General features: G+C 54.3%; 1 protein-coding gene and 1 long non-coding RNA gene across 3 annotated transcripts in view; both read right to left on the reverse strand.

The window, feature by feature from the left end:
- Piezo2 (piezo type mechanosensitive ion channel component 2) overlaps positions 1 to 9,065 on the reverse strand; it is a 301,778-nt gene that overhangs the window by 291,478 nt on the left and 1,235 nt on the right. The gene's annotated exons all lie outside the window — the stretch shown is intronic.
- LOC104872721 lies at positions 6,216 to 9,018 on the reverse strand. The gene is made up of 3 exons (XR_783268.2): positions 8,947 to 9,018; positions 7,024 to 7,187; positions 6,216 to 6,507 (listed from the first exon to the last, which is right to left on the reverse strand). It is a non-coding gene; the product is annotated as an uncharacterized LOC104872721 (long non-coding RNA).

Genomic DNA, 9,065 nt, shown 5'->3' on the forward strand with positions numbered 1-9,065 from the left:
GTCTGGTGTGCACTAAGAGTGTTTCACTGCTGTCTAGCTCCAGTGAGTCTGATCTCCCAGGCCAACAGCAGGCAAGGGTAGCCTGGGGAAGCAGACACTTGGAATTAGTTTGACAAAAGAGGAGGAAGAGAAAGAGGAGAAGGAACAGAAGGAGGAAAAGGAGGAAGAGAAGAAAGAAGACAATGATGGGGAAAAGGAAGGTGATGAGGAAGAGGAGGAGCCCACAACCCATAGCTGGCTCTGAAGCCAGGACAGCAACATCTGCATGGGGAGCCCCAGGGCTCTTCCCTACTCACTTCAAGATTTGTGAATCTTCCTTTCCTCTCCTGGTCTCACAGAATTATCTAGCTAAGACCTCCTAAGGTCTACAATGCCATTGTAATGCCACACTGATTAATTCTTGTCATGGCTTGTACCTAGATGTGCCCCCCCCACGCAGTCACAGGTGGGAATTTTCAGAGGTAGCTGGGTCTAGGGTGTGTGATGCTAGGATTTAGTGGATTAAAGTTGTTATACTGAGATTAGGGCTGCTTCACCCTGGGTGTGGGTGGCACCAATCAATAAGCTTTCAACCTGGATAGTTTTGCTGCTGCTGCTGCCGCTGCCGCTGCTGCTGCTGTCTTTACTTTCTGCCTCCCTGCTATGGACTGTCTATTCTCTGCCATGCCACCCTACCTTGGAGCTAGCCAACTTTGTACTGAAATCTCTACAAACTGTGAACTGAAAAAAACCTTTCCTCCTTTAACTTTGGGTGTTGACTGTTTTGTCTCAGCGATGAGAAAAGTAACTAAGTCAATTCTGTATTTTACTCAACATATCTTCTTCTGATTCAAATCTCGTTTTGATGGTCTTGTGTCCTGTGAGACCATGAGCATCAATTATTACTACAGTGTAGCTGGCTTTTCCAGCTTGTTTGATCATTCACTGTGATGGTATAAGTCCTTCATGTCTACAAAGACATACACACAGCCACTCAAACCCAAATGGGACCACACACACATATTCTTAACGTTGCTAATGAAGCAAAGTCCCTGTGACCGTTCTGGCAGCAGGTGAGGTTGGTCACTGACACACCAGACTTGCGAGGCCAAAGCCAGGCTTCTCCTCCACAGCCAGCTGCCCTGCAGGATCCTCACTTTGTCCGCCAACATGGTAACATCTCCTGTAGCAGCTCCTAACCCTTTTTTGAGAGAAATACAAATAATGTAAACAAGATGCTTTTTAAGAGATCAGAACAATTTAGATGTACAAATCCTAGTGTGTTGGTTAGCAGTTACTTTTTCAGACTTCAAAAGTATGTGCAGAATCATTCTGCAAGGACCCTGAAAGTGTCTCGTCTTGAAGCCCTGCCAGCCTAGACACCATCCCCGGGACACAGTAAGGTGGCCTCGCTCATTAGTGCAGCTGCAGAGCTGTGGTCAGGCCCCAGCTGGACCCTCTGCACACCACCCCACCTGTACTCACTCCCAGGCCCCTCCCAGGCGAGCCCAGGCCTGGGGACCTCAGGAGCCCCTGTGGCACCGCAGGGCAGAAGCGCTGCCTGGCTGTGTTGGAAGGCTTATCCTTCCACCTCTCTGTACCCGGTGGCCAAATCTGCTGACCTAGAGGATCTGACCACAGTGAAAACAGATCAATTCCTGTGGTTCCAGAAAGCTGAAAACAATTTTAAAAATAATATGCACTTCAAGGATGCTGCTCCGGTCAAACTTTACATTGTCACATGGGTTTTTCTTTCTCTTTTCACTGCAAAGCAAGTAAAAGGTGTTAATTGCCATACTGGTAAAATTCTCATTTATAAAAGTCCTGGAGAGGATAAACTAGGATGTTAGGATCCTTAAGGACTGAGAAACCAGTAACTGTTGAAAGCTGGACCTTAACACTATGTTCAGACTTCTGAAATACTCAAAAGAAAGAAGTTATTCAATGAGTCTTTCAGTGAACAGGCACACACGTGTTCACACAAGGCCTCATCAAAACTGATGGTGTCCATTTAAATTTTAAGAACATATTACAGTAAAAGACATTTGCTACAAATCCTCCTTCAAAGCCTCTCTGCTATACACTGATCAAATACAGTTCAAACACACTGATCTCATCAGTCTTTCCACTTTCTGAAGCAGCTCTGGAATTCCTCTTGCCTGAGTGTCTTTACAAGGTGTGATTAAAAAATTATAGCAAATGCCACTGCCAAGGGCCATCCAACAGAAAGGCAGTTCCACAAAAACATAATTGTGTGTCCTCATGCACCTCATTCACCGGATCTGGCACCATGTAACTTCTGGCTTTAGGAAGTCAAGGCAGCCAGGACAGCACAACAAGAAAGAGGACTCCAGAGCTGCTGCAGAAAGTGGCAAGGGCGATGGGAGGAATGTGGGCAAAGCAATGAGGAAAATTTTGAGAAGGATTAATGGCAATCAGCCTTTTACTGTAAAAATTCTTTTAATTTAAATATTCACCATATTTTGTGATCACCCCATGCATGGCAGAAAACTGAAGTACAAAGGTTAGACAAAATCCTTGAAGTTAGAGAAACCCACAATTCCAGAAAGTGCTTTTTTTCAAGTGTCTGTGCCGTGAGGAAGCCCCGTGGTGGGATAATAGTGAAACTCATCCCTGAACTTGTGGGCAGAGAAGAGAGAGGGTTCTAACACCACACACGAGACTCTGCTGGGACAAGGGGCGGGGAGCACAGGGTGGCCAGTCGTCCACCTGGGCAGGAGGAGGAAGCCACCGAGTCACATTCCGACTTTGCAGGGGGAGAGCAGGGCCATCCACCCCAGGCTGCCTTCCGCCTCGAGAGATGACTGGGCTCTGTGCCACTGCTGAGGGCCTTGCTGCTGGGGGTGGGGGGCGTAAGCAGCTGGAGCACTTTATCCAGCTGGGGATGACAGCCACTATGTGCTGAGTCCGTCACCCGAGGGTCCTGTTCGGGGCAGCCCAGGTCACTGTCATCCAAGCTTGGCGGACCCTCTGGCCTGACACTACCACATCTGCCCAGTCCACACTGCACACTGTGAAAGAGAGAGTGGCACAGCTCTGTCAAGGACACAGGGCTGCAGGACAGGCCCAGACCAGCCAGTACAGGGCTCTGCAGACTCACCATCGCCGGGCCCCAGAGCACCCCAATGCCGCATCGGACTTCCCACTCAGCTAGAGCACCCTTCTCACCCCATAAAACGACAGGAAGGAAACAGCGGATATTCACGCTTGGCTAAGGCACAGTCCCTTGGCCATCCCACAGATTCAGCACCCTGAATGCAGACTTTCTACTGAAGAGGAGGAGGACAGGACGAGGTGGACCACGCAGCACGGCAGGGCCCTCCCCCAGTGTCAGGGGCTCCTGGCCTCTCAACAGGACTTCAGTGCCCAGCCCGGAGCTCCCCTGAGCATGAGCTGTCCTGGTTCCTTCCTACAAGAAGCACGGTGATCTCTGGCGCTGTGGAGAGGTGTGAGCCACACTTTCCCGGGATTTGACTGTCCCCACTTCTCAGGGCCTGGGCAGGGCTGCCCCCAACTCTCCCAGGGGAGAGGCTGACCTCACAGCACAGATCACTCTCCCTGCCCAGCCTCCCCAAACCTCCCCATTCTTACGCTGAGGTCACCAGGGCAGGGCTGGCACCGAGCTCCTGGGGCCTGGGTCACCTTGGGGTGCAAGCTTCGGCCAAAAGCCACCAGTTAAGAGCCTGCCTTCCTCCTTCTCCCATCCCAACACATTCCTTCCTCCCTCCCTCCTGCCTCCTTTCCTTACCTCCTCATCTCCCTCCCTCCCGCTCCAGGTGTGCGTATAAATGTGCTCGTGCACATGTCTGCGTGTGTCCAAAGTGCCCGTGCTGGGTTTGGCTCACCCGCAGGCGACACAGCCCCTGAGTCCATTCTAACAGAGTCACCCCGACAGTCGGAAGCCTCACTTTGAGACCCTAATCAATAAATTCAGCTGGATCCAACTGCAGGGGGTCCCAGCAATCAGGCCCACATGGAGTCTTCCGATTCTGTCCTGGGAACCGGGGAGCACAAAGCTCCTCAGAGAAGAGAGCACTGCCAGGGCCGCCATCTGCACCCCAACCCTGCGCTCCTGCCTCCTCCCACCCTGCATAAAGGTGTGAACGTGGCATGATTCTCACCCTGAGAGACCTGCCAAGGAGGGATTTGGGAAGCACAGACAACAGTCTCCTTCGCTCAGTGCGCACGAGTGTGTGTGTGTGTGTGTCTGTGTGTGTCTGTGTGTCTGTGTGTCTGTGTGTGTGTCTCTCTCTCTTCCCAAGTGACATGGGGTGAGGGGCACACACGCACGGGGCCACCACAGCTCACAGCACAGGGCCCTGGGGAAAGGGACCAGCAGTCCCTATGGAGCTCTGCCCAGCTCTCCTCAGTGGGGGCTGCTTACCTCAGGGACATGTACAAGCGACAGAAGGCTGACAAACACACTTTTTAAACTGAAAAAGCAGAGAATCCCATTCTCTCGTACACTGTAAGGAGCATTTCCCTGGGGCTGGGCGTCACCCTCGTGCTTTACACGTGCAAGACCCAGCTTGATCACAGCAGTTCAGCAGCTGTCTGCTGAGCTGAGCCAGGATACATGACCCCCAGAACAGAATGCTGTTAGACCCCGGGGTGGGGCGGTGCCTCCACAGGGGGCCTCTGGTCTCCCAGGAAAGCCCGGCAGATGCCAGCAGACGCAACAAACCTCCACGCTGGTGCCAGGTATGCCCAGATGTTTCCCGGTACAGCTTCTTCTCCACTTAACAGGAGGCTTATTTTGTTGACTTGAATCCTTGTCCTCAGAATGACTGTTCAGATCCGCAAATCTCACAGGATCCGCGGAGGTACACTACACACAGCATCTGCAGTTGCTGATATACTTGGGCATGCTTCACCACCTTAAATTCCCTGAATGCAGTGCAAAACACTCTGACAGTACACACAGTATCCTACGAGCCTTCGGGGACAAGTGGCTATTGGTCACACAAGGGCCCAAAAGGAAAATCCCACCTTAAAAACCAAGTCAGACTGAATGAAGACTATGAGACTGAGGCATAGGGACCTTCGTACCATTCTAGGGGGATCTGCAGGTTAGTGGGAAATATGCAATCAGAGAGATCTGCAAGCCGGAGTAAAACGGGGGAGAAAACCCTGACAGCCCCCAAACCCTCCCTGCCACATACTAACTTCTGCAGGATTTGATCAGGCAACCCTAAGCGGCTCCTCTGAGCCCCACCTCCTCCTGCCGCCCCTCCTGGTCCTGCCAACATCTGCCAGGCCAGTGTCTCCCAGTTGCCACTCCTAAGCCCTGTGGCTGGTGTCACCAATGCCCCACAGTACCTGCCCTGTGCGGCCAGGCAAACACAAGCTGTATGGTACACACCACCACACAGCCACACCCAAAAGAAGGCCCTAGAAAGAAGGAACAGGCAGAAAAGACACTGTGTCTGCAGGTGGAATGGCAGGGCGTGACCCCGAGCTCACCTCCCACTGGGATAAACACACAGCAGTCCACAGAGGGTGAGACAGGCATCACCGCTGTGGTGACAGAATGCCTTTACTCACGTTCCCCAAAACACTTTACATGAGTTAAACGCTTTAAAATATTTTCTTTACCAACAAACGCCGAATGCTCCCTACTGTCTTTGTTCTCGAGAGCAACAAGCAGAGTGACAAATAGTGACCAGTAAGGCTGAGAAGGAGCAAGGAGGCCTCCAGGCTGAGCCCCGGGACCGGGGACACTCCTTGGTCAGGGTCAGGGCGAAGATCCGCAGTGACACACAAAGCAGCATTGCCTGTACGTCCTGGGCCATGGCTGCGATTTCAAAACGAGGTCCGCTGCCTGGGGGAAGTATTGAGCAGCGGGGAGAAGGTCACTTTAGATGTCCATACCTACATGCATTTCAGAAGTGACCTCATATTTTTACTCTGATTTTAATCCAAATATCTCTAAAGAGAGATTTAGAAAAAGTTTCTGCCTGTGCAACATTATCCAAGCGCACTTTTTCTCAAAGCATTAGTTGGTTGCTAGACTGCAGAGCACCAACCTCTCCCTAACCGCAGTGTGGACTCGAACTGCACACCTCCAGGCAAGCCACCCAGGGCGCAGCTCAGCATGCACAAGGTCTGGGTGCCCTCCCCACAGGAAACCCCCAGCGCCCCCCAAAACAAGCTAGAAAACACAATTATGCTGAATTAAATGAAGATAAATGTAAAAGTACTCCTACATGTAAAGTGCTCACCCGTGCCCAGACGCTACAATTATTAAAGATTTATAGTATCATGAAACATTTTTGCCGTTTATCATGTATCATACAATCAGATGCTACCAAGGAGTCACAGGTAATTTTCGAGATATTTAGAAGGCCCAGGGCAGTGGATGTAGATATCAGTATGCAGATGTTCACTCTGGACGGTAAACAACACGTTCTGCTACGTCTCTGTGCTTTCCTAGGACACAGACCCTGGAGAAGCGCACAGCCTGAGAAGAGTGGCCGCCCTCACTCCTCACTTCTCTGTACATTTCTCCTGGAAAAAGCAAAACACACGTCAGCTTGCTCACAAAGGCAGTCGGTTCTCACAACCCTCAGCGGTGGAAAGGCCAGGGCTGACTGTGCCTCTGCAGGGGAACTTTGCACCCTTGTGAAAGAAAGGGGCTTGAGAAAGAGACTCAGCCTCCTCAAAGGCTGGGCTTTGAAGCAGCCCTGCCCAGATGTAAAAATAGACAGCTAAAATGTGAAATCGATTCTAATGGCAGGCAGCTCGCTGCACTCCCCATGCCCAGGATGTGAGGGAAACCTGAATATTTGATTTAGCAGTGGCTTGGGAGCGGGCAGACCTGAAACCCTCCTATAACCTTGAAAACGGCCACTTCGCATGGGAGGAGGAAGGTGGCATCTTCTTTACCAGGTTCTTGCCCGGCCCCCGGAAGCTCTGCTCACGTTCCAAGGCAGCCAGCACTCAAGGGGGCTGTGGGCCAGGCCTCCCCCCGCTCTGTCCCCAACCCAACTCGACAGTCACGTGCTCTCGTGACCTCCCACTCACACACAGTGTGTCAGCTGCTCATCACTGTGACAGAACTGCAAACACAAACATCTCGGAAGAGGAGATGCCGGCTTCAGCTCCTGGTTCCAGTGTTTTAGTCCGTGGTGGGGCTCCCAGGCAGGACACATGCTGAAGGGCATGGCAGGGGGAAGCTACCCACATCACTGTGGCCAAGAAACAGGAGAGAGCTGGAGACGAAGCGGCCAGGGACAGAATGCAGGCCCAGGGCCATAGCCCAGGACCTTCCCGAGTCTCCAAGACCTCCGACCGACTCTGCGGACACCCCACCCAAGGACCCATCCACTGGTGAAGGTGGGGGCCCAGTCACCTTCCACCAGGCCAACCAGAGCTCAGGAGACTGGGGGGACATAGCACACTCAAATTGCACACTCACATGTACAGTCACGCTCATAGTATTTTACACATACCCACATACACACACCTATGCACACAGCACCTCACTCATACACGCTCATTGACAACACAGGCACGCACACAGCATCTCTCACACACGCACACACACATCTTACACACTCATGTCACACTCATAGCCCCTCACACATGCTCCCTGACAGTCAGGTCAGCCTCCATCCAGGTGCTTCCAGAAGTGCAAAGGAGTGAGGGGACCCCAGCGAGCTCTGTGCCCAGGACACAGCAGGGCAGTGGGATGTGGCCCTCCTGCCCTGGCCCCTGGAAGCCAAGCTCCTGCCAGGCCCCAGCACCCCTCCCCCCGGTGCCGGCTCAGACTGTGAACACTGCAGGCAGCCAGAGGCAGGCAGCACAGGAGAAGTAGGGGGAGAGGCCAGGTGCGGGAACCCCAGTCCAGCAGCAGAGCCCAGCAGTGGGGGGCTCCCTGGGAGGAAGCACAACCTTCCTCCCAAAGCCTTCTGAGGCCTGGGAGCCCCCACCAAATGCCAAGCCGCAGCCCCAGAGCTGGTGGCAGGGCGAGGTCTGGCACACTGTGCTCCCTGCAGAGTGGCTGTGCTGGCTACAGGAGACCTCTGCCCAGCCAGAGCGGGAGAGGGGTGGGGATGGAGGTCAGGGGTAGAGGGAGTGGGACCTCCAGCTCCCCTTCCAGCTGGTCCAAGGACACCCACAGCCCACACCCCAGCTCTGCTAACTCGGCCAGCCCAAGCTTCCCGTGGAGAACAGGAAGGTGAGGGCCAGCACTCCGACATGGGGCCGGCCAGGCTGTGTCACCACCTGTGCACAGCACACTCAGGCCACCGGGCTAAGGCTCTCCAAACTGCCCACGGGCACACACTGCTCCGTGGAGCCGCCCTCTCCTGCACCCCACCCAAGAGGTAGCCGAGGACAAGGGTCCAGCGACAGGGTCCCCCAGGCTCCTGGGCTGAGGGCCGGATCTGCGCATAGGAGCCGCCAGACTCCTGGGGTGTTCACCCGCGACTACAGAATGCAGGCGTGCAGCGCGCAGCCGGCTTAACGGAGCCCTCAGCCTGTGGCCCGCCGCTGAGAGGTGGCCTGGGCGAGGCGCACTTCCACTGGGGCGACCGAGCATCAGATCCCTGGCGCAGTGGGGACGGCGCTGTGCGTCCTCGAAGCAGACTCAAAGCACACAGCACAGTTAGAGGAGAAGCCCAGAACCCCAGCCGCCCGCTCCTATACCTGCCAGCTCTTCGGAAATAGTGGCTACTGAAAGGCTCCTCCGCACCTTCGCGGCCCGCCCTCGGAGTCCCAGCCCTGCATCCGCACTCTTCAGCTATGGAGAGCGCGGGCGCCCAGCTGGCCAGGCTGCCCTCTGTGCCTGTGCCGGGCCACCCAAACTTCCCAGCGGGCTTCCACCCAGAGAAAGTAGGAAACTCCAGGGCAACGCAGCCCAGCCGCCCCCCATGCCAGGCGCCATCCCATGCCTCCCCTTCGGGTGCTGAGTGTCCCGGGACCCGGGGGAGGCAGGGTCCCTACCAGGAACCTGTACTGTCCCTCCAGTGGTCTACACCGCCTTCCAGTCCCACTGGCCACGCACACACTATCAGCCTTCCTCTAGAGAAAACCCACGCGAAAGTTGGGCCCGGAGCCTCCGG

Source organism: Fukomys damarensis, unplaced genomic scaffold (assembly GCF_012274545.1).
Source record: "Fukomys damarensis isolate Sample0158 unplaced genomic scaffold, DMR_v1.0_HiC HiC_scaffold_30, whole genome shotgun sequence".
In the NCBI taxonomy this organism is placed as follows: domain Eukaryota; kingdom Metazoa; phylum Chordata; class Mammalia; order Rodentia; family Bathyergidae; genus Fukomys; species Fukomys damarensis.